General features: G+C 38.3%; 1 protein-coding gene across 2 annotated transcripts in view; it reads left to right on the top strand.

Moving 5' to 3' along the window:
- The window catches only part of PDGFC (platelet derived growth factor C), a 146,917-nt gene that overhangs the window by 83,726 nt on the left and 40,954 nt on the right, over positions 1-22,237 (top strand). The window lies entirely within an intron of this gene.

Genomic DNA, 22,237 nt, shown 5'->3' with positions numbered 1-22,237 from the left:
TTTCGGCCCTTTTTGTCAATCTGGTTGATTTTCCTAAAGCTATCCCCACTGCTGACTGTGAAGGTTACTGAGGGGTTTAAATAGTTTAATTTTTTGGAGTCAATATCTTTTCTCTTCCAGCAAAGAATTGTTCTGGAGTGTTTGCTCCTGTTATTGGTAGGTGCTTGGCGCTAGTGTGTTCGAGTGTTTCTCCATTTTGGTTTTAGCCCTGGGGTGGAAATGGCATGTGTTTGGGATATTTCAAGCTGTGCTTCAAGTATCCTGTTCTTCTGTCACAAAAGCCACGCACTCTGACTAGATTCAGGCCCGGCCGTTCTATAGTGAGAGCTGTGGGCTGACGCCAGTGGGCCTCGTTTTGTGCTGTCACGCTGGCTACTGTTGAGCAGCACCTGCATCCCGGGTGCTGCTCACTGCTGCCGATGCAGGGCATTGGGGGGGGGATCCCAGGAGCCCCAGTGTGGATGGGTGCCCTGGTCGAGGTTGTAGGAGGCTCTGCACAGCCTCCTGCCATTCCTCTCTCTTGGTGTTCTACTGCTGTGTTGTCACGCTAATCACAGTTCACTTAATATTTTCCTAATTTCCCCTCTGCCTTTCTGCAGGCCAGGTGCACCTAGTATATGCTGTAGTCACCCATCTGTGTGTGTGGTTTTTTTTTTAAACCTGTATTTTATAGCAAGTTGGTTGCATCTTTTGGAAGCTCACAGGCAAGCACATTCTGCTGCGTCTTCTGGGCTGCTTCATCTTCTTTTACATTTCTTAGGTTTGTGTTCTCAATGTAGAAAATAGACATCAATTTCTGTTTGTAATAGCTATCTTAGAAATGCTTATTCAACTTTAATAGCTACATAGGGGAAGGATGTCCTAAAAGAATTTTGAGCGTGCAGGTGAGGCCCCACAGACATGCAGCCCAAGTCCACTCTGGCCTACCCTGTAACAGAATCAATGTTTATTCCCTTTTCAAAATATAAAATTACCCAGAGCATTTTTTTTTTTTTTAGATTTATTTGTGCATACAGAACTGGGGTACAGGCCAGAGGCTCAGAGGCAGCTAGAGGCTTCACTAGAGACAGAGTGGGGAGCAGAACAGGCAGATTGACGAAGTACACTGCTGAGGGGAGCAGCGGGTGGGTCAGGAGAGGTCTGCCGCGCCATGTGGTCACCTCCGGGGCAGGTGGGAATCGAACTCATGCAGAGGTGGCTTTAGCTTCTCAGTGCTGTGCTTTAACCCGCTGTGCCACCAGGGAGGGCCATACCCAGAGCATTTTTAAAAAAAGATTTATTTATTTATGCGTACAGAATTGGGGTACAGGCCAGAGGTGCAGGGACAGTAAGAGGATTCACCAGGCAGAGTGGGGAGCACAACAGACAGATGGACGAAGTACACTGCTGAAGGGAGCAGCCGGTGGGTCAGGAGAGGTCTGCCGCGCCATGTGGGTCACCTCTGGGGGAGGCGGGGATCGAACTCATGCTGAAATAGCTTTAGCTTCTTAGTGCTGTGCTTTAATCTGTGTCACCAGGGAGGACCACCCCAGAGCATTTTTAACTACTGTGGAAGGCTAACTCCCCAGATGTCACCATAGTAGCAGTAAAGCGGTTGAGTTTATTGTTACTATAGTGACAGAGAAGCCCACCATGACAGTTTTCATAGTGTCTGCAGAGGAGAGCGTTCCCAAATTCTGCTAAGAATTTGCGTTGGATTTAAGATGGAGTTTTCAGTATGAAGACTTGGTTAAGATTGAATAAGCATCATAATGTAATAATTTGGAATTGATGGAAATGGCTAGGCAGGAATTTTCAGGTGAGGGGGTTAGCCTTGTTAGTAAAATCTTGATCTTTTCAATTGGAATAGCTTATGGTTTGAGGAAGGAACTTCTTGTAATCAACAGTAAAATTGTCTGGCCAATAGTGAAAGCAATGAAATGGTGATGTCATGTTACTGTAAAAAGTGGGTAGGTAGGTAGTTTCGGCCCTTTTTGTCAATCTGGTTGATTTTCCTAAAGCTATCCCCACTGCTGACTGTGAAGGTTACTGAGGGGTTTAAATAGTTTAATTTTTTTTTTTCAGCTCCACAAATAAGTCATTGATTTTATTATTTTGTAAGATTGATTTTTTTTTAAAGTGTACCTATGGGTCAACTGGTGTGCTAACCATTTCTTCTTGCAATCAACAATTTTTAGAGTATCATTTAATTTATTTTAAGTACAGTCTTTAAATATTAAGTCAAAATCTGTTGATAGTAAGTGCTCAGTGATTTTTATTTGCAAATATATTTTACCTTCTTTTTTCCTTCATTGTTAATTGAATTGAGAATGAGATTTTTATTTTAATTTTTTTTTTCACAATTTCTTGAATGTACCATTCTAATGTTCTTTTGGCTATTGACAAGTAAGTTATCAAATTAACTGTTGACACATCCCTGTCATCTCCTAGTAAGGGCACATTTTTACAAGACAGTAGAGTGTGGGTAGTAGAGTGAAAGGAAAGGAACAGAGCTAGTTGCTAGCCCTAGGGGTCTCTTCTCCTATACCTACATGGTATTTGGCCTTGACCCTCCTACACCAGGGCTCTAAAGATACCCCGAGGACCTGGGAGCCTGTTTACGTCACTGATAATCTTGATCTGCTGTGCTTTTTATGCTCTAAAGAATTCTACTAATATTCTGACAGTTCATTATTACATTAAAAACTTGGTTTGCTTTCAGTTATTTATCTAGTAATTTTAGCTCTAATGGCCAAGAGATTTTTCCTGCCTACCATTGCCCAACATGTGGTTAGAGAGACCCGCCTACTCTCAAGTACAAGTTCAAAATAGATCTGAGAAAAATGGCAAAATAAATCTTCTTCATGACAATGCTATAAAACTGAAGTAGAAATGTGCTCTCTTACAGTGAAGTTTAAGAATTTAAACATCCCCCTTATAAATACTCTTTCGAGCCTGAATACATAGGCCTAGAGAATCTAGCTGTATCTTTGAAAGAGGACAGGCTCTGGTGGCAGTTTTGACTTCTCCCGCCTAGTCCTACAGGTGTCTCAAATCATCTTTATTAAAGAACAAAATAGAGTGAGTTGTGATTTTATGAGATTAAATATTGTTATCATTAAAAAGAGCAAAACACATAGATGAAGTAAAGATTTATGCTTTTTCAGCCTTATGGTGGAAATATTGGTCTGGGAAAAGAAGCAAAAAAGGTGAATGTTTTGTGTGTGTAAGGTCTGTGGGCTTTGATAGAAGAACGGAGAAGTCAGTGCCATCCAATATATTTCATATTTGTAACTGTTTATAAATTTAGAAAAAGTTGAGTGTGAGTAATTAGTAGGGTTCTTGTCCTCTGCTTATATTCAGTTCTGACCTATTATTTATTGATTCTGTCTTTTCCGAAATTCTAATGTTAGTGGCATAGAGTATCCTTAGAAGGGGTGTGTTTTTAACAAAAAAGCTTCCTCAAATGCTTCATTATTTGGTCTACTTATTACATGTAAAATTTTATAAAGAGAAAACCCATAAGAGAGCATATGAAAAAAATGAGCTCATCATTCTGTCCAATTTCAAACCATCTCTCTCCTTTACCAAAATATCTGTTTCTTTTGGAGGAAATATTGTGACTGGTCAGTACAGAAAAATTTAATGATTCATAGAAATAGTAAGTATATATGTGAAACAATGACTTATTTGATATTTAGAATTTATAAAGATCAAAATTTAGTTTTGTTTTTTTTTTTTATAAATCAGAAACTTTTCCCTCTTCCTCTGTTTATAATGGAATCAACGCAGCACTATTGTTTGGTCATGTATTTACTCTTCTATTCAACAAGCACTTCTCCAGCACTGCGGTAGGTGCCAGGCCCACTCAGTGAGTGGGAGATGACTCCTGTCCAGAGCTGGGCTGAGTCTGGGCAAAGGGGCAGACGAGTAAACAGGCGATTCAAACAAAATGTCACCAACTCTAGGCTGTGGTAAATACAGAGTATAATTATTACTGTAACTGACTGTGTTTCAATGGCTTTGTTGACCATTTTCTAATTTGTATCATCGCTGTATGCTTTACCAACAACAGCCTATAAATAATTATTATTCTATTATAGAAAAAATCAGAGTGATGGATTAAGCCTGTCGCGCAGATCTCCTAACTCAAGCATTCATTTTCTCTTTTTTCACTCTAGTAGACAATTTCTAAAGACAATATAGATTTCTTCCATCAATTTTACATTTTCTGTTTAGGTTGTGAGTGCTGGAATTTTAAGGAAACAATTGTCCTTGAAAAAATAGCAAAAAGTATTCCTTAGCTGTATGGTGTATAACTAGAAGAAAGGAGTATTTTTTATTTAGTTGAAAATGGCCTTTGAAGCCCACAAGTGCATCCTAAGAATTTATTTCCCAAGCAAACTGTTTTCACGATCTCCTTAAAAGGACTGAGGGAAAGAACAGGCACCATGAGCCATTGTTTAGCATAAATGATCTTAAATTTTAGCCCTGGGAGACCCAATGGCCTTATAAAAAGTCCTTCAAAACGTCTTTCCCAGCCTTCCTCTCTGTCCTTAATCCACAGAACTGGGCCTAAGATTAAGTAGCTGGATGTTATTTAATACAGCTCAAGAGTTTCAATCCAGCTTATGATAGCAAGAAAAAGAAAATGCTAAATAAAAAAGTTCCCTTCCCAGGCCCACTGTGGGAGCCCTGCAATAAGATCATGTAAGATTCCCCAGGAGTTACGGTTTGCCCCTTCTGTGGTGTACAAGCCTTAACCAATGGCAACGGAAAGGGGAGCCAGTTGGCTTAATTCATGAGTGGTCCTCAGGGCTTGCTTTAGGGATCCATCTGTGCCAAAGCACGTGCAAGTTGGTTACCTAAACACAGCCTGGCTTAAGGAAGAAGAGGAATGTGGTTTTCTACGTGCAGACAAATGGTAGTGTCTACTGCAGGTCTCTCATAACTTAGAAGTGAAGAATTAAAGCATAAGGAGATTAGTGATAATCCAGGGAGGTATGCAGATTCAGTGTTTATTATGTCTTGAAAAATAGGTAAGACTTAAGTAGCTGACTAACACCTAATAGATTTTCAGGATGTTAGTTAAAATAGAGTAAGTACAGTGAAAAGGAATGAGAGCTCTAGATAGTTAGACTAAAGGAGCAGAAATAGAGGACAATTTGCGCAAAGTAAATTTCTCTGCAGTTGAGTTAACTTGAATCTGTAGTAAGTAGCAAGGCTCTCCTGGGGGAGAGAAGCCGATTGTGAAGGACTTTGAATACTAAGCTGATGGATGCGGACTTCCTTTCTTATACTGTCAGAAGCTAAGAGTTTTGCTGTAGAACAGACTCTTATGCCAGTCCATATTTTTAGAAGAGACTATAGTCAAATACATACAGAATAGATTGGAGAAGAGTTTGAAGGTAATTAAAATAGTTGAAAGGATTTCATTATTTTGCAAATACAAAATTCTCCATAGATGTTTCCTGACTTACACTTGGCCAAATTATTTTCTTATGAGTCCAGTAACAAAAAATGCATTGTTCTTAGATTGTCCCTGTGATTATTAGTGCTCTGTGTGGGGGAGTGAGATCATGGTGGGTGGGCACCCACCCGTGTGTATCCAAACAAAACTTACTGATACCCCAGTGCTGCTGAATACAAAGCTACGTTCATTTTTTGGCCCTGAACCTTGAATGTCATCAACTGTCAGTCTCCCTTTCTTGACTTCTGTAGACCTACTACTTGCAATTTCATTCTGAACCAGTCTGTCTTCATAAAGTGTCAGTGAAAACTGTGGAAATATCAGTATTTTAGCACTGGCCATCTTTGAAGGAGACAGGCATTTTTCTTGTAAAATTTGTCAGAAGAGTTTTGATTGATCTGGTCTGAACCAATCCCTGGATGGGGGGTGAGGGGGCTGTCTTATGGGTTACAGTGCTCAGCAGGATTGGGGTTACATATCCATCCTGAGCCAAGTGATGAACTGTGATTGGCAGCAAAATGGTCCCTGAAAACTAAGCTCTTCACTGACTATCAGAGAAAGAAAGTGGGACTGACAAATGCAAAAATACAAAAGGTCTCCACACTGGGCTTCAGGACTGAGAGATACCGAAGTGAAGCATACACAGTACAATTTCTATGTTCCTACCTGCACCTCTGGTAGCATAAGACATTAGAGTAAAGACCTTACCAGTGGCCTTTCCAGCAACTCTTCAAGTATAGTTAGCTCAGTGGCATAATTTATAGTTTTGTTATCCTTTGACCTCGTAGCAATTACTTTTGTGACTTAAAAAAAAAATCATTCCCAAGAGGGTTTAAAATGAAGGGTGGGGTTCTGACCAAGGCTGAGATCAAGAGACTCTGCCCTTGGCTAATGAGATGTTTTGGTTTTATGTTTTGAAATGTTCGAATCAACATTCCAAGCAGAGAAAGAATGTACCCTGGAACTCCCAAAACTCATGTCTGGCTCCCCCACATTTTCCTCTCACCAGACTTCCACCTTTCTCCTGTATCTTGCCCTCTCTTCGACTCTCTGTATCTCCCTCTCAGTATCTTCCTCGGCCTTTTGTTCCCTTCACTTCCTTTCTTTTTTTTTTTTTATGGTTTTTGTCCAGAGATCTGTTACCCACATTGATTCAGCCATATGAGGCTTTGGGGAATGTTCAAATGCCATTCCACCAATCATGTCTTTACTTTCAGTCGTTGCTGTTCCTGTCACTAGGGATAAGAGCTCTTGTTTGCTTCATCCAGATGGCATAAGAACCAAAACAGAGAAAACCTTTCAAAACCAAAGATGTTATGGACCTTGCTAGTTATGGACCTGTACCAACTTACCAGACAACTTACCAGACAACCAGAACAGTAGCATAACAAAGGACTTGTAAATGCATAATTTTAAAGTATGCTATCATAATTCCTCATTGGATTTTCTCTTCCCATTTCTATGTCTTATGACTATCTCCAGTATTAAAGTATTAATGTCATTTTGCCATTTGCGCTTTCAGTGACACCCCTCTTTCAGTCCACCTGGCCCTGGCTCTTGGAGAGCTGAATTATATTGATGTTCAAGCTTCCTTTGTAGAACAGACTGTCTTCTGAAGAAATTCATATTGAAATAGACTGCCCCCATAGGTGTCAATCAAACAAGAAGATGCTGATTTAAGACTCATTTCTAACTGGTTGATGGTCTTGTTCCGAATTTTTATTTGATTTCTTCAAATAAAATTTGTTAGAGTTTCAAAAACAAAACAAAACCCTAACTTTTGCAAAAGGATTGTGGTCTCACTAGGTAATTGTTGGTTCAATTTGTGTTATTTAAGAAAACCTTTACAAGTCAAGCTTGAAAGATTTTATTGCATCTGATTCACATAGGAGCATACAGAATGAAAGTTTTGGAGCAACTCATAGCTTCTTGGCAGTGTAACTTACTTGTAAATCTATTTCCAACTAAAGGAGTGGTATGAACATTATCTTTTAGTCTGTGTTTACTGAAGGTCAATTAGCACAACTCTGAACCCCAGTAACTGATTCTGTAAAGACAGAAGCAACTACTATCATTTATAGGAAGTGTGGGCAAAGGGGGACAGAGGTTCTGTCCCTCACAAAGTACACTTTAATTTGTGGCTCCAGTTCAGTGCTAGGCTACTGGGTGCCTTCTTAATATGGCTATAGTTATATACTGCAGCTCTGGGAAAGGTAGACCTTCTTCGTTTCTGTCAATAGAAAACTTCAGATAACTGGTACACAGAGGTGGCTGTTTATATCCATTGTTAAGATACCAAAGGAGTCCACAGAGAGAGGAGATTTGTCTTCACTTACCAAGGGAGTAAGCTGAATGCAGGTTTGGATCCCTACAGCACTACTAGTCGGAAAAATGAAGAAATCCCAATTGTCCTTTGCTCCACGTACTGCACCAATCACTTGGATTATTTGGTAGAATGAACTGGTGACTGATTTACATGAGAGGGTAACTGACCTGCAAGAACACTGACTGGCACTGGCCAAGCAGACTCTGATTTGGTCCCGCCACTTCCTTCTAGATATATAGTCTTTGGTAAATTAATTAGCCTGTCTTATCATCATCTTTTGAGATACACACACACACACACTCTCTTATGTACACATATACCTATATACATATGTGTGCATATTTATGTTTAAAGGAAGGATCACAATGCTGAAAACCCTGTGTTTCCCTAGAATATGCTCAAATAAATGGGAGCAATACATTTGCTTTGCCTTCATCCAAAACAGTTTGTTTTATAAAAGTCCATTGAAAATATTAAAGTTCAAGATAATTTTAACTTTTCTGTTGCTATGAAAAAAGCTCATTTCAGAGTTAGAAATGTTAAATTATTCATGAACTTTTGGCTAGAAACCCATTTTTAAATTTGGCATTAGTTTTAAATTGTAAATGCTAAAAGTTCTAATAAATTCCATACTGTGATTAGTTCAGTGAAAGCAATTTTCTGGAAATGTCATAGTCCAATCTATTCTCTTGTCATCACATACCTCTTCTGAGTGAGAAATGTACAAAATACCTGTGTTTTACCTAACCCGATGATTTCCCATTTTGAACATTAAGAGTCTACCTTTTTAAATTAAGCTTAAAGTGACAAAAATGTTACTGCTTAGATATCTGTCAGAGGCTTCTTGGTGGTTTCTTTTGTCAATTTCAAAATCGTAACTGTATGACTCAAGACCATGAAGAATTCTTGAATGTAATGGAACCAACATTTTTTTTTTTTTTTTCAGTTGAGGTAACATTGGTTTGCAGCACTGTGTGTGACTCAGAGGTACAGGAACATTTTTGATTCAGTGTGCTGCTGACAGTGGCGGTGTGGTAGTCTTATCCCTTACCTGCAATTCCTTTGGAAGCTTCACTGCTCAGAGATATTTTCCCCACAAATAGTTATTCCTCAGAGCTGTTTCAAGAAGTTAGGAAAATGAATACATCTTTAAATTTCAAATACACTTAGCTCCCTGTCTTCCCATAGACAAAGATTGTTTCCCCACATGGCAGCTGACTTAACCCCCTACTCCTTTCTCACCAGAAACCCCACACACTAACTTCAAAAACCTCATCTACTGCTTGACCTTTCTATCTGTAGTTCTCCATCTCAGTCCATCAATTTGAACAAGCAAGCTAGTTCATGATATCAAAATATTTGTGTAAATGGAACCAGTCATAATTTATTGCTTCTAAAATTATTTCATGGGATTGTGGTAGGCACTGTTTTTGCTGAGGCATTGGGGTTAATCTCAGTGGAAATGAGGCCTGCACTGTATATTATCTTAGGGTATTTTAAGAAAAAAATATCTCTAATCACAGTTTACCCACTATTTATCTAGATTAAGAACTTCCAAATAAGTGACTGTCATAGTTCAGCTTCGTAATGCAAATTGTGACACTTCTCTCAAGCTTTGCAAAATTCAGACACTTTTCATGTGTCTCAAGAACATTAATATGAGGAATTTTCTTAGAAGATGAAAGGAAGTTTTAAAAATCCAATCCAAGTTTTTCTAGTAGCATGAGAGAAAAAGAGAAGGGAAGAAAGGAGAGAGGAAGAGGAGAAGGAAGAAAAAAGGAATGGGAGAAAAACTGATCTCTGAAGTGTGCCTCCTTATCTGCAGTTGCTTATCTGCAGATCAATTCCCCTTTGATATTTGAGCTACTGAAAACCTGGTTAGAGAACCAAAGCCAAAGGTGCCATTTATTGAGCGCCTACTATTAGCAAGTCCTCAACTAGGTAGAACTTGACTAGCCCTTCGCAGTCATTCATGGTAGAAATTATCCCTATTTTATAAGGCAGCATACAAGCTGAAGAGGATTAAAAAGTTGCCCCTCCCCCCCAAAAAAAGAATATATACAAATGGCTGAAAGACACACACACACACACACACACACAAAGTTGTCGCGATATACAGAGTGGATGTGTTCTAACACCACTTACCAGGAGGAGTGTTGAGAAATGCATAGTTGGTGATATGCGGACATCATATGGTATAGGTGCCCAACCTAGGGCTTGCTCTACCTATTCATGTGGGGTGCCTCCTAAGTGACGCCACCGTCAGCTTCACAGTGTCTCCTGGACAGAGCCATCGTTAGAGGTGCATAGCTGCAAGCAAGAGATGGCTCTCACATCTTTGTGCTTAGGTCTAGTATTATGGAGAATCATCACCTCTCTATTACTGTCATCGTCTCTATTAGCTGTCATAGTATTTGCTAGGCAAGAAAACCATCATTATCGGTCTTTCCTGTTCATCATAGAATTTAATAAAGTTAACACCTTGTAAGACTATAAATCTTGTGTCATACAGTGTGATCCTGTGAATGGTTTACTTCCTAATGATAGTCTCCATAATAAAGTAGACACTAATTTGGAAAACATAACTCCATTCCCAAACTGTTAGCTAATAATTGGAATGTATTGACATCAAGTCTTTTATAGTGGATGTGGAGTTGAAGTTTATTTATGCTCTGGTGTATTGGGCTGTGGGTAGATGATGTGAGTGTTTGCTCTCCTGTGACTAGAGATGCTGTCGGTGCTCCCTGGATACCTACTAAGTGTAAGGGATTGAGTGACAGAGCAGAAGCATTAATGTAATTCTTGTCCTCGGGGAACAACCAGAGTTATTTATGCCTAAGTGAAACAAGCTGATATATAGTTAAATGATAAATTGTGAAGAAGGGAATGTCTTTGCAAAATGCAGGCCGTCACCAGCAAGTAGCTTCATGAATTCACCACAGAATGTGACCTCTAGATGACTCAAACTCCAACTTGAAAAGCTTATGAAACAGTGAGTTTTTCTCCAAAGACCAACCTATAAATCAGAATTAAACTTAAATGAAAATTATACTGTCCAAGTTTCTGATTTGACAGATAAGAGACAATTAACAGCAGCAAGTGATGGTGGTGTGTGTGGTGTTCTATGGCATGTTTGCCAAGGTGTTTTATGAAAGAGGCATAAGATAAGGCTTTCTGAAATTGTAGTACTTTTATAGAGGTAACTTTGGTTTACAACACTTCTATGTTGTAAACATGATTGAGGGCTACGGTTCACACCTCTTCATTCACACCTCTTCAGATGTATGTTACCACACCACACCCACCGCCAAAGCACCAGTCATCCGTCTCCATATCCTTTGTGTTTTGTTCCTCTTGCACTTGCTTCTTATTTTCATCCTCCCTCTCTAGTAAGTCATGTTTATATGGTAGAGAAGTTTTACAGTGGTCTAGAAGGAGGAGAAAATTACAGATAGACCAAAATATTCGAACTAATAACTTTTTATGGAACTTTGAGTGATAAAGAATTAGTCAGACAACATGCTATAATTCATTAATTCCTGTTTAAGAAAGTAGGTGGGAAGAAAGAGAAAAGACTCTTTCTGAGTCCCTTGAAACTGGTAAAATATTTAGTTCAAGAATATAATATATAGTAAAAATAAGATTTGAGTTTATTTCAGAGCATGCAGTTCATACTGCTAGCCCTTTATTCTGGCAGTAACCTTGGCAGCAATGAGGTAGGTATCTTTCCTTGCTGATCTTCAGTAAAATCTAGAAATGCCTCTCCTGGAGACAGATTTGAATAAGATATAGCAAGATATTAAAACACAGCAATTTGCAAACCAGTTTTCAGTAAATGTGCTGTGTGTACACAGCAAATCGGAGTGTTCACTATGGTAATGGCAGCGTGTGAGAAAATGTAGGTTCACTAACATAATAGTGAATTCTGAAAACAGTGACTAATTTATCACTGAATAAATCCATGTCCTTCTTTAAAAAATGCACTATAATTATTTTGAGAAGATTAGTCATGCATAAAGTTAGTGTAAAGAGCCAGAATTAGAGAAAAAAATATTTAAGGGTGTGTGTGTGTGTAGTTATATATGACTATTTCAGTCAATGTGTAATGTAATAATATGCATAATATTTAATGCATAATATTTAATTACATGGTTGTCTCCTGTGTCTACATATATTTGTGTAAGTTAATATGTATGTAGAAACTCATCCATCCACCCTCCACCCATCCATCTATCCATCATTTACCCCTCAACAGTGTGTGGACTAAATGTCAAATATGACTTGAATATAAAAAACATTATTAGCTGGATACCAAAAAGCATTAATAAAGGGGGGCCCCCCTGGTGACATAGGGGTTAAGGTCACAGTGCTATCAAGCTATCACCAACCATTGTGATTTGAGTTCAATCCCCCACCAGAGAGATGTCCCACATGGCATGGCAGACCTCTCCTGAATCCGCCCGCTGCCCCCTCAGCAGTGTATTTCAGTCAGTCTGCCTGTTCTGCTCCCCACTTTTTAAAAGAAAGCATTTAGACACTCAGATAATAGCATTCAGAGTTTAGTGGGTGTGGTGTGTGTGGACCATGCTGTGGAAACAGTGCAACTTTGCCTGTGGCCTCCCAGAGAGATTCCCTGAGGAAGGCATGCGTAATTAAATGTGAAGGAGACACAGTGAGCATGAGTGTGTCCAGTGAAGTGGTAGAGATGTCTGTATGGGTGGTAAGAGATATAATCAACTTTTAAATACTGAGCAGAGAATCCTTTGTTTTGAAGAGATGGGGTCCCTCCCCCCTTTACCTCCCAACCCCTCACCCAAACCCCCATACTCAATATTTTAAAAGTGCCCATTAGAAAACTCTAAATGTATCCAGTGAAATGTCCCACCATATGTGCTTGGAACCCATTAGTCATGACTTGGTGATATAAGTACGTTCTTGACCTATGACAGGAATATTATTGCTGGAGTTGCTGCATGAAAAAATATGATCATATTTGCCATCTGGTAAAATATGCTGGCTCGCCCAGGTTGAGGTTCACAAATGACTAAAGCCCTAAATAACCCACAATTACTCAGTTGCCCAAAGGCCCACAAGTAGAATGGAAAGTTGTATGTGTTTCTTCTGATCCCTGAACTGAAGTTCTGGGTAGGGGAAGAGAGAAGAAACACACTGCTTTATCCACAGTTTATAACCTTGGTAATTAGAAATTCAGTTCTCTTATCAACTAAATGAACAAGGGTCCGAACAAATGTGTTCTTGCCATAGCGAAAAAACAATAGATAGGGCCGAAGGATTTGTTTAAAAGCCCTCAAAGAGCTTACAGTCTAAGCTTTCTGTTGTCGAATATTTTATAGACATTTGACATATATTTTTCATATTTTAAACTTTGCCTAAAGTGAAAACATAAATAGCTTTGTAACTGAAATCAAAGTGCCTAAGTTGCTACAAATGGCGACTTGGGGCCCTCCGATTGCCTGTGTATGTGATGACTGCATCTCTTTACAGGCATTTTCTAGACAATGAGCTCTAATTTCTACTTAGTTCTCCTGAAGTCATATTAGGAGGAGGTTCCTCACTACCCAATGAGCTGGGCCTCTTTATTTACTTTATTATTTTATACGATTAATAAAATTAAGAAATAAATGTGTGGCTGATGACTTGTATTACCAGAGGAGGAATTTGAAGCTCAGCAGGAAAAGTAGGTAGGTAAAAATTCCTGAATATATGATTAGAATTCATGCGATAACATACCAAAACAGCTACTCTCCCATGTCTGTCAAGTAGTGGGAAATCAGAGAAAACATCTGGAGCAAAAGCGGAAATGAAATGAGTGATAAATTTGAAACTGTTAAAAACTGCTGAAGTTTCTGGTAGCACAGGAACCTCTGAACCTCTATGGTAGGTATGCTGGCTTTAAAGCCCTTCAAGGGGTCATTTTAACAGGATGAGGGAAGAAATAAATGCAGAGCACAAGGAAGATTTTAAAAATGAGATGTGGAGAATGAAACAAACCGAGGGCCAAAAAAGGATCTTGCAGCGGAAGGTAGATTTAGCCAAGTGGGCACTAAGCCTTGTATTTCTTATTTCATTTCTCAAAATATGAAGTAATCGTCTTAGCAGGACTTATAACAGTGACCAAATCACCTAACAATCTGAAATGTTTCCTTTCATATAAAGATTTTGTGTGTGTGTAGCTTTTAAGAAATGACAGCCCCTTTCTTTCTCTCTCTCTCTCTTTTTTTTTTATTTTTTTGGCCTCAGGGTATAATCAGGTTTTGTGAAAAATACAATCCCCAAGTAATCCTACAAATCATTCATCACTGGAAATAAAAATGATGATCCAATCAGTGGAAAAAATGCAAGAGTCTAAAAGTTGCTATCACATTTTAACATATGATATGACTAGATGAATTTCCCCTTTCTAAAATTCTGTTTCCCATGGATGTTGTGAAATTATTTGTCTTTTGTCAACTTTTGAAATGTCAAGAAATGTTATTGATGTGTACACTTCAGCTGACTTCCACTCAGTGGCTTACATTAGTCTCCAAGAAACCCATTCTCTAGTAAAGATTGATTGTTTCAACATTGCTAAATAAACTCCTTTTTTAAATATCACTTTTACTTCATTTTGCCCCTGGAATCTGTATATTTTTATTGATGTTTAAAAGTATTCTAAAAGATGGATTGCATATTTGATAATGTATTTCCTTAAATAAATACATGCTTGCTTACCTTACAGAGTAGTGTACAAAGTGGTGTAAGTTTGCTTCTGTCTGTTCTTTAGATATCCATTCTCTAAAATACAGATAAACGTGTATGTAGGTGTATGCATATGTATGTACATATATTTACATGTAATGGATACATATGCACATGTACCATAGGATACAGATATCTAGAGTGCATCTGTACATAAATATGGGGGTACACACCACACATGTTTATATATTCTATATGGTGGCCACTGGAAAAAAAGATAGAAAAAACAAGTTAAATTCCTGTTAGTTGTTTGGAGCATTCTTATAGTTTAAAATCATACAGGTGAATAAAAAAAAATTAATCTAGAAAATGAATGGGATTTTCATTAGGTAATAAAAGCTTTATCAAGCTTCTTCTTTATGTCCGTTCCCAGTCTATTATTTCTTCTTAGAACCTCACTCCTTGGCGTTATATCTGACAAGACACGTATTTATCAGGAGTGAGGTGGCGCATATGTCAAATGAATCCCCAAATACGCTGACTTTTGGAGGGTGATTGTGCCGGCAGTACATAAAGGGTTTGTCTCTCGACAGCCTTGTAGTTGATGGTAGCCATAGGCCCCACTTAGCTTGGCACTTTGTAAGATACGTGAGGTGACATAGGCAGGAGGAGGCGGCTTCACTTGCCGGGTGGGATTAGCGCTTCTGACAGTGGACCTGCGTGGCCGCAGGGCGCCTTGCGCAACCAGCTGGTTTTGCGGACTCCATGGAGCGTTTGCGTGGCCTCTTGGAACTTCCACACATGTGTTTCCCTCTCACTTCACAATGCATTGATATTTATAAGTTGGTTTCCAGGGCTGCTGGTTGTAGAAAATTATAATATGTGCTGATAACGGTGCTGAAGAGACTTTGGAAAATCATTAAAATTTCTGGAAAATGCAGTAGTGAGTATATGCTGGTAATAGGTTGTGTGTTTGAAACTGTGTATTTGTAACGTAACGTGAAAGGGAATGCGATTTGGTTCTTGAATCATGAAGGCAAAATGACCTTCTAGACTGCAGTTCAGTTCTTCATTTTGCCACGGAGGATTCCACATCTGGAGGAGCCATTGTGCATTTGGCATGTGGCTGAGAATATGTTCCTTGAAATCATCGTGGTGCTCAGCACCCAGGACCGAAATGCACATCTCTGCACAACTGTTTGTGTTTGTTCAAGTGCTGGTCTCTGCATCTGTTCTTCCCTGGTCAAAATTTTGACTGACATATCCTGGTGGGGGATCTGAAATTTCTTTTCAACTTAACATTTTTTTTTTCCCCAGCAAAGTTATCCTCACAGTTCATCCGAATATGAAATAATAAATATAAATGTTCAAAATAAATACCAAGTGAAAAAGACCAGAAACTGTACTCCAAATTCTCTGATAGCCTAAAAGAAAATCTTTCTTTTCTTTGGTGTTTTCTAATCCAAATTTATTGTATCACTTGCATAAATATTATCATCCAAAGGTAAAGTTGTATCTGAATGGATTAGCCTTTAAAATGTCTTATGCTGCTGATCAGCCATTGCATTATTTTCTTTTAAAAGTATGCCTGAATTCAGGTAATGCTTTGATAAGCATAGCTCCAACCCTGCTCAGATTTTTTTTCCACATGCTAATAAATGTTTTTCTAAAGCTATAAGATAAGTACATGTGTGTGACAGCTGGGTATTTGCACGCTTCCACTGGGCAGAGTCCATTGCTCACATACATGGTTAGGATGAAGTATTTTTAAAAATGACAAGATTTAGCACTGATTAAGCAACTTACTAGGTGTTTTTCTAACCACTTCTTATACATTCTTTTACATAGTTCCCATATTTAATCCTTAATTCTAATAACAAGCAAATTATAAATTAAAAAAATGACTAGAACTGTTACTATGGATGTTTTTATTTCTAATTTCTATTATGGACTTTTTTCTCTATTTGGTTTCTGGTTTTTTGCTGAAAAATAAAAACTATAAATATGTACATAATGATCTTACATTTAGTCACCTTATTAACTACTCTTTTATTCTAGATGCTTTTATAAGCAAAAAAAAAAAAAAGTTGAACTGTCTTTGACACTTGTTTTTTTATCTTACCCTCACCATATCTTCCTTAAAAGCATACACAGTATGTAAATATTCTTTTTCTATGGTGAGAACACTCAAGATCTATTTTTTCTAGTTTTGTTGACTTAATTCAGAGATGGTAAATTTTTAGTATTTTTATTTCATTCTAATATAACTTATACTTTTATATTTAAGACCCCACCATGTACATGTAAATATTTTTCACAGGTAGGACTCACATTTTCATGAGGATTATTCATCATGAGTTGTGTGTGCTTGTTGGTTTGACTTATACATTTCTTTTAGGATTCACACATCTCATAAAGAACCTAGAATGACTAAAAATGAAAGTTATGGAATTCAAATAAAAATCTGCTTCAATTGCTGAGTAGTATTCCACTGTTTATGCCACATATTCTTGATTCACTCATCTGTTTTTGGGCACTGAGGCTGTTTTCTTATCTTGGCCTTTATAAATAGTATTCCAGTAAGCATAGAAGTTCAGGTTTCCTTCCAGTTAGTGGTTTTCTATGTTGTTTTTTCTTTTTTTGCAGAAACATGGATGGAGCTGAAAGGGATTATGCTAAGTAAAATAAACCAAAAAGAGAAATAAATGCCAGGTGGTGTCACTTATAGGTGGACTATAGAAAAACCAAATGAAAGTCACACAAACACAGACTTTAAAACCAACCCTTGAAAGCGCACCATAACTCTGGGGCTCTCAGAGGGGTGAGAAAGTAGAGATTGGGGGTGGTATGGGGTACAGCACCATGGAGATGACTCCACTGGCGGGGGAATCCAATACTATCAAAACACTGGCAAGGATGCGGAACAATGGTACTTCAATAACAGTAAGTAAATTAAAAATAAATAAGATGGATCACACAATAAAATAAAATAAATATCTAAAATTTACATACATGAGTTACAGGATAGACTAATAATTTATTTGAATGATCCTTAATGCCTCTACAGCCATTGAAAAAGATCATTTGATCTACTTGAATGAACACACACACATTTTCCGCAGTTAGGTCTCAAAACAGATGTAACAATATGTTTTAAATGAAATAGAGCGTTTGACTCAGCCCTTAAGAGCATGGACTCTGGATTTCAACTGCCCAAATCCAGCCTTGACTCTTCATTTAATTGCTATGTAAAATTTGTTTTTATATATTTTATAATCTAAAGAAATGGTCACCGTAACTATCAACTTTTCTAAATTTTATGAATAGTAAATGAGTTGATGTATAAAAGGCTATTAATATAATTTCCTTTTGAAATTTTTTCAGTGTAAGGTAAATATTTTGGTGTCCAAATAGGGATCTAAGATTTTTAATATAAGTTGTAATCTGCTATGCTAAAGTATAAACCAGTAATCTCTGTAGTATAATTGTCATCTTAATTTTATCATTTTCCCCAACAACTGAGTCTTCAGTTGATGCTGTAGTAACTAGGCCTTTTAAAGATGCACATTTATTTGTTTCACTCCACACTCAGTGTTGATAATTCATGAACAGACTTTTAGTTCATATGAACACAGGCTTTTTTGCCAAGTGCCTTTATTGTTATTGAAAGAACCTGGCTGGCTGACCATTCTGTTTACTAATGAATTTACTTTTTTGTTATATTCCTTCCAATTCTGGGAGTAAGAGTGCAGTCCTGATCTCCTCACAGTTTTTAAATTCCCACATGAGTACGAAAATTTTGTCTACAATACCAGACTTGTTTGTTAAACATAAAAGAACATAAATCCTCCATGGGTCCCCAGGGGTATGTTAGAGAAAGGGAGGGATCATTATAAACCACTTAGCACTGTGTGCTCTGTATCATGTTGCCGTGAGAAAGTGATGTTTGATTGGCTCATAAAATAGATTTAGTAAATCCTTTAAATACTGATGTAAGAAATTGTGCATGTTGGAAATTAATACCTGAGAGTGTATTCTAAGGATTACCATGTCTCCAGCAGAGTGACCTGGTGTGCATAGATTTCTGCATTTAAGAATGGTTATGTTTTGTCATTTCACTTTTTATTTTATTTTTTTTATTTATGCATACAGAACTGGGGTACAGGCCAGAGGTGCAAGGGTGGTGAGAGGATTCACCAAAGACAGAGTGGGGAGCAGAAGAGGAGGACTGACTGAAATGCACTGCTGAGGGGGGCAGTGGGCAGGTCAGGAGCTGCCACACCATGTGGGTCACCTCCCTGGCCAAGGATGGAACTTGTTCTGTAGTGGCTGCGTTAGCTTCTTAGTGCTGTGCTTTAACCCGTTGTGCAGCCAGGGAGGGTCCGTGATTTCACTTTTATGTGTCACACCTTTATGTTACTGGTTCTATGATCTTTTTCACTTTGACTAAGCCTGCAGGTCCAGTTTGTCATTGTCTTTTCTCCTTTTTCTTCCTAAAACTGAAGAAATGGCTCTATAACTTGAGCCATTTTATAATATAGCAACCAACTCACCAACTTCTGAATGAATTCCACACTCACTAAATAGCATTCCAACAGAAAAAAGAAAAACCTCCAAATTATTGAGAAAGGCTACTGACTTGAATGCCTGCATTTTTCTCCAGTTACACAGTTTATTCTCAAATCAGTGGAGGCAAACTATGGGATCAGGTGGCAGGGTTTTGTCCTGTTTCTATTTCAAAGACAAGATGGTAATTGTGAGCCTGGAGATACTTTCCAGATAGATCTTCACCTGATCTAATTTACATGAACTTAACGATGTTTTACATAAAATTACTGTTTTTATAATTATATCTTTTAGCAAGAGACATTACTCTTTTAGGAGGTAAAACTAAACCTTAGTAAGTACTAAGTGTATTAATACTTCTCAGTCCCTTGGATATCTAAGCTATTGTTGGGGATGATCATAACATTAAGGGTAGAATAATTGGATGAAAATTACATTGTTGTGTGGTCCCTTTTTTAAAAAAAAATTCTTAATATTTTCTGTGAAACAATAACATGTTCAGTTCTTCTGCTATATAAGCAAGCAACAGTACTTTATAATGTGTTCAATTTCTTTCCCTTTCATGGAATATAAAACTGTAGATTTTAAAAGTAGTATGATAAATGTATGTGGCAGACTTGTACAAGCTTGTAAGAATTAATTGCTTGTTGTCTAACTGCAAATCCAGAAATTGTTAAAAAAGATTAGGGTTTTTTTTTAATGGCATAAAATTCAGTAGAAAATATTCATGAAAAAAAGTAATGTACTTGTCAGGATAGTCATTTTTGTATTAGGATATAAATTGGATAAGGCCAAGTTTAGGACTTATTTGTTCCTGAATAAATTCTTAACAATGTATAATCTAGATGTTTCCGTGTGTGGTTAAAAACTCCTTCCAAATACTTTTAACAAGCTTACAAATCAGATAAGTATATAATGGTGATTTTTTTAACAGGAATAAAACAAAAATCATATACAATAAAATACCTGTGTGGATTGTTAAGTTTAGGTTTCTTAAATATGATATTCTTTTCAGTAAGGCTCTTTCTCTATTAAAAAAGGTTTTAAGAATAGTCTGAAAAAGTTGTGAAGCTCTGTGTCCTGGCCAACCAGTTTATGGGAAATGGTTTCATATTTGCCATATTCTGGTTTTCACCATCTTTGATCTTTCTTTAACACTTTCACCATCGACCCCTTCGGCTCTGTTGGGTGTTCTCCCTCCCCTCTTCTCTTGGTTTGGTGCTGTGACTCAGGACGGCTCCCTGATTGCTGCTTTTCTGTTAAAGGATCTCCCTGTCTACACTTGCAATGTGTTGCTACCTGGCATTCCTTAAATATATGATGAAACCATGTCTGTTACCCCCTCCCTGAAATCTCCATAGTTTATATGCTTATGCCTTATCTGCTACTAGCATGGCAAACTCAGAAGCCTACTTGGACAAGTGATATAAATAATAATAATAATAAAAGTATTTTTAAAAAGCAGTCTAGACAATAGATACTGATTTTTTTTTAAGATTTATTTATTTGTGCATACAGAACTGGGGTACAGGCCAGAGGCTCAGGGGCGGTGAGAGGCTTCACTAGAGACAGAGTGGGGAACAGAACATGCAGATCGACGAAGTACACTGCTGAGGGGAGCGGCCGGCGGATTAGGAGAGGTCTACCACGCCATGTGGTCACCTCTGGGGCAGGTGGGAATCAAACTCATGCAGAAGCAGCTTTAGATTCTCAGTGCTGTGCTTTAACCCACTGCACCACCAGGGCGGGCCCAATAGATACTGAATTTTAACGAATGCATGGCCCAACCTCAGTTGCTATGGAGGAATGCTTCATTCTTTATTCACCACACACTGCTGCCATGTTTACTTTGTGCCCAGCATGTAGGTGTTAGCAATAAAGCTGTAAATTAGAAAAATATACCTCCTCTCCTGAGCTGCCACCAGTCTGGAGATCTGTATCTTAAGAGAGTCCTATTAAAACTAGTGATATTTCTATGATAGGGTCTCCGATTTTTTTTTTTTTTTAAGCCAGGAATCCAGATGTGTGTGTAAAATTTTACTTTTTATTGACTTTATTCAGGTAGCACCTGCTAAAATTGTGCTTACCTGTTTGCAACATTGCCCAGCAAATAATAGTCTAGCGTTTGACATCTGCTCACCTACAACTATTTTTCCAGCTTGATCCCATCTACTCCTTTGTTTCCATCCTCTATTCACAATTGACTGCGCCTGGTGCCTTCTTTCTTCTATTACATTTTAAGTATTGTGCTTCGCGCTAGAATGCTTTTCCACTTCCCCCTTCCACCCCTGGTCAGTCAGTGCTCATTGACAGCCCAAATGTTTCTGGTAAGATGACTCTAATCTCACTGTATAGAATTACTGTCACTATGCCAATACTCCACAGAGTGTCCTGCGTATTCTCAATAGAGCACTCGCCCAAGTGGACTCCAAGCTCAAAGAAACTATAGTTTCATCTTTGTAGTTTGAGAATCTAGCACAGCACTTTGCATCAAGTTAGTGTTTCAGAAATGCGTGTAGAATGACTGACCAGACCTGAAATCTGGCTCTCTTCAAATTTGCAGTGGTGATAACCTACATCACATAGGCTTAGTTCCCAGGCACAGCACCACAGACACTTGATGAATGGACGCTTTGTTTCACAAGTAAACAATCTTGATATGAAAAGTACCCTTTGATTTAAAGTGGTGCTAACCAGCTTCTGTACCGGGCACATCTGAAGTAACTTCTTAGGTGGCTCTATGGCTTCCTACTACCCTGGGCCCCACCCCACACACACCCTCAGAGCTGCTGGGATGGTGAAACTGGCTGGCTGATGCCGCTGCCGTTTCTGACAACCCACGCTTGTTACAAGATGTGGCAGAACGACACTCTCTCTTATATCTGAATTTTCTTCTTGATTGATTTCTACGGTTATGTTAAATGGTGTCTGTGGGGGTGGGGCAAGAATGCAAGAGGCGGGTGGGGGGAGGCTTTCTTGACTGGCAGCTTTGGGCCAGCAATGTTGCAGGCATGGCACCCGCGCCTTCCCGGTTTTGCTTAGTTCCCAAGCACAGCACCAAGTTGGGTGAGTTGGGTGGCATTTTGCTCAATGTAAGGGTGAGTGGATTGTTAAGTTTAGGTTTCTTAAATATGATATTCTTTTCAGTAAGGCTCTTTCTCTATTAAAAAAGGTTTTAAGAATAGTCTGAAAAAGTT

Source organism: Condylura cristata, unplaced genomic scaffold (genome assembly GCF_000260355.1).
Source record: "Condylura cristata isolate star-nosed mole 26May11 unplaced genomic scaffold, ConCri1.0 scaffold00018, whole genome shotgun sequence".
Classification (NCBI taxonomy): domain Eukaryota; kingdom Metazoa; phylum Chordata; class Mammalia; order Eulipotyphla; family Talpidae; genus Condylura; species Condylura cristata.
The sequence above is the reverse complement of the archived record's forward strand: the minus strand, read 5'-3'. Positions and strand labels throughout refer to the sequence as shown.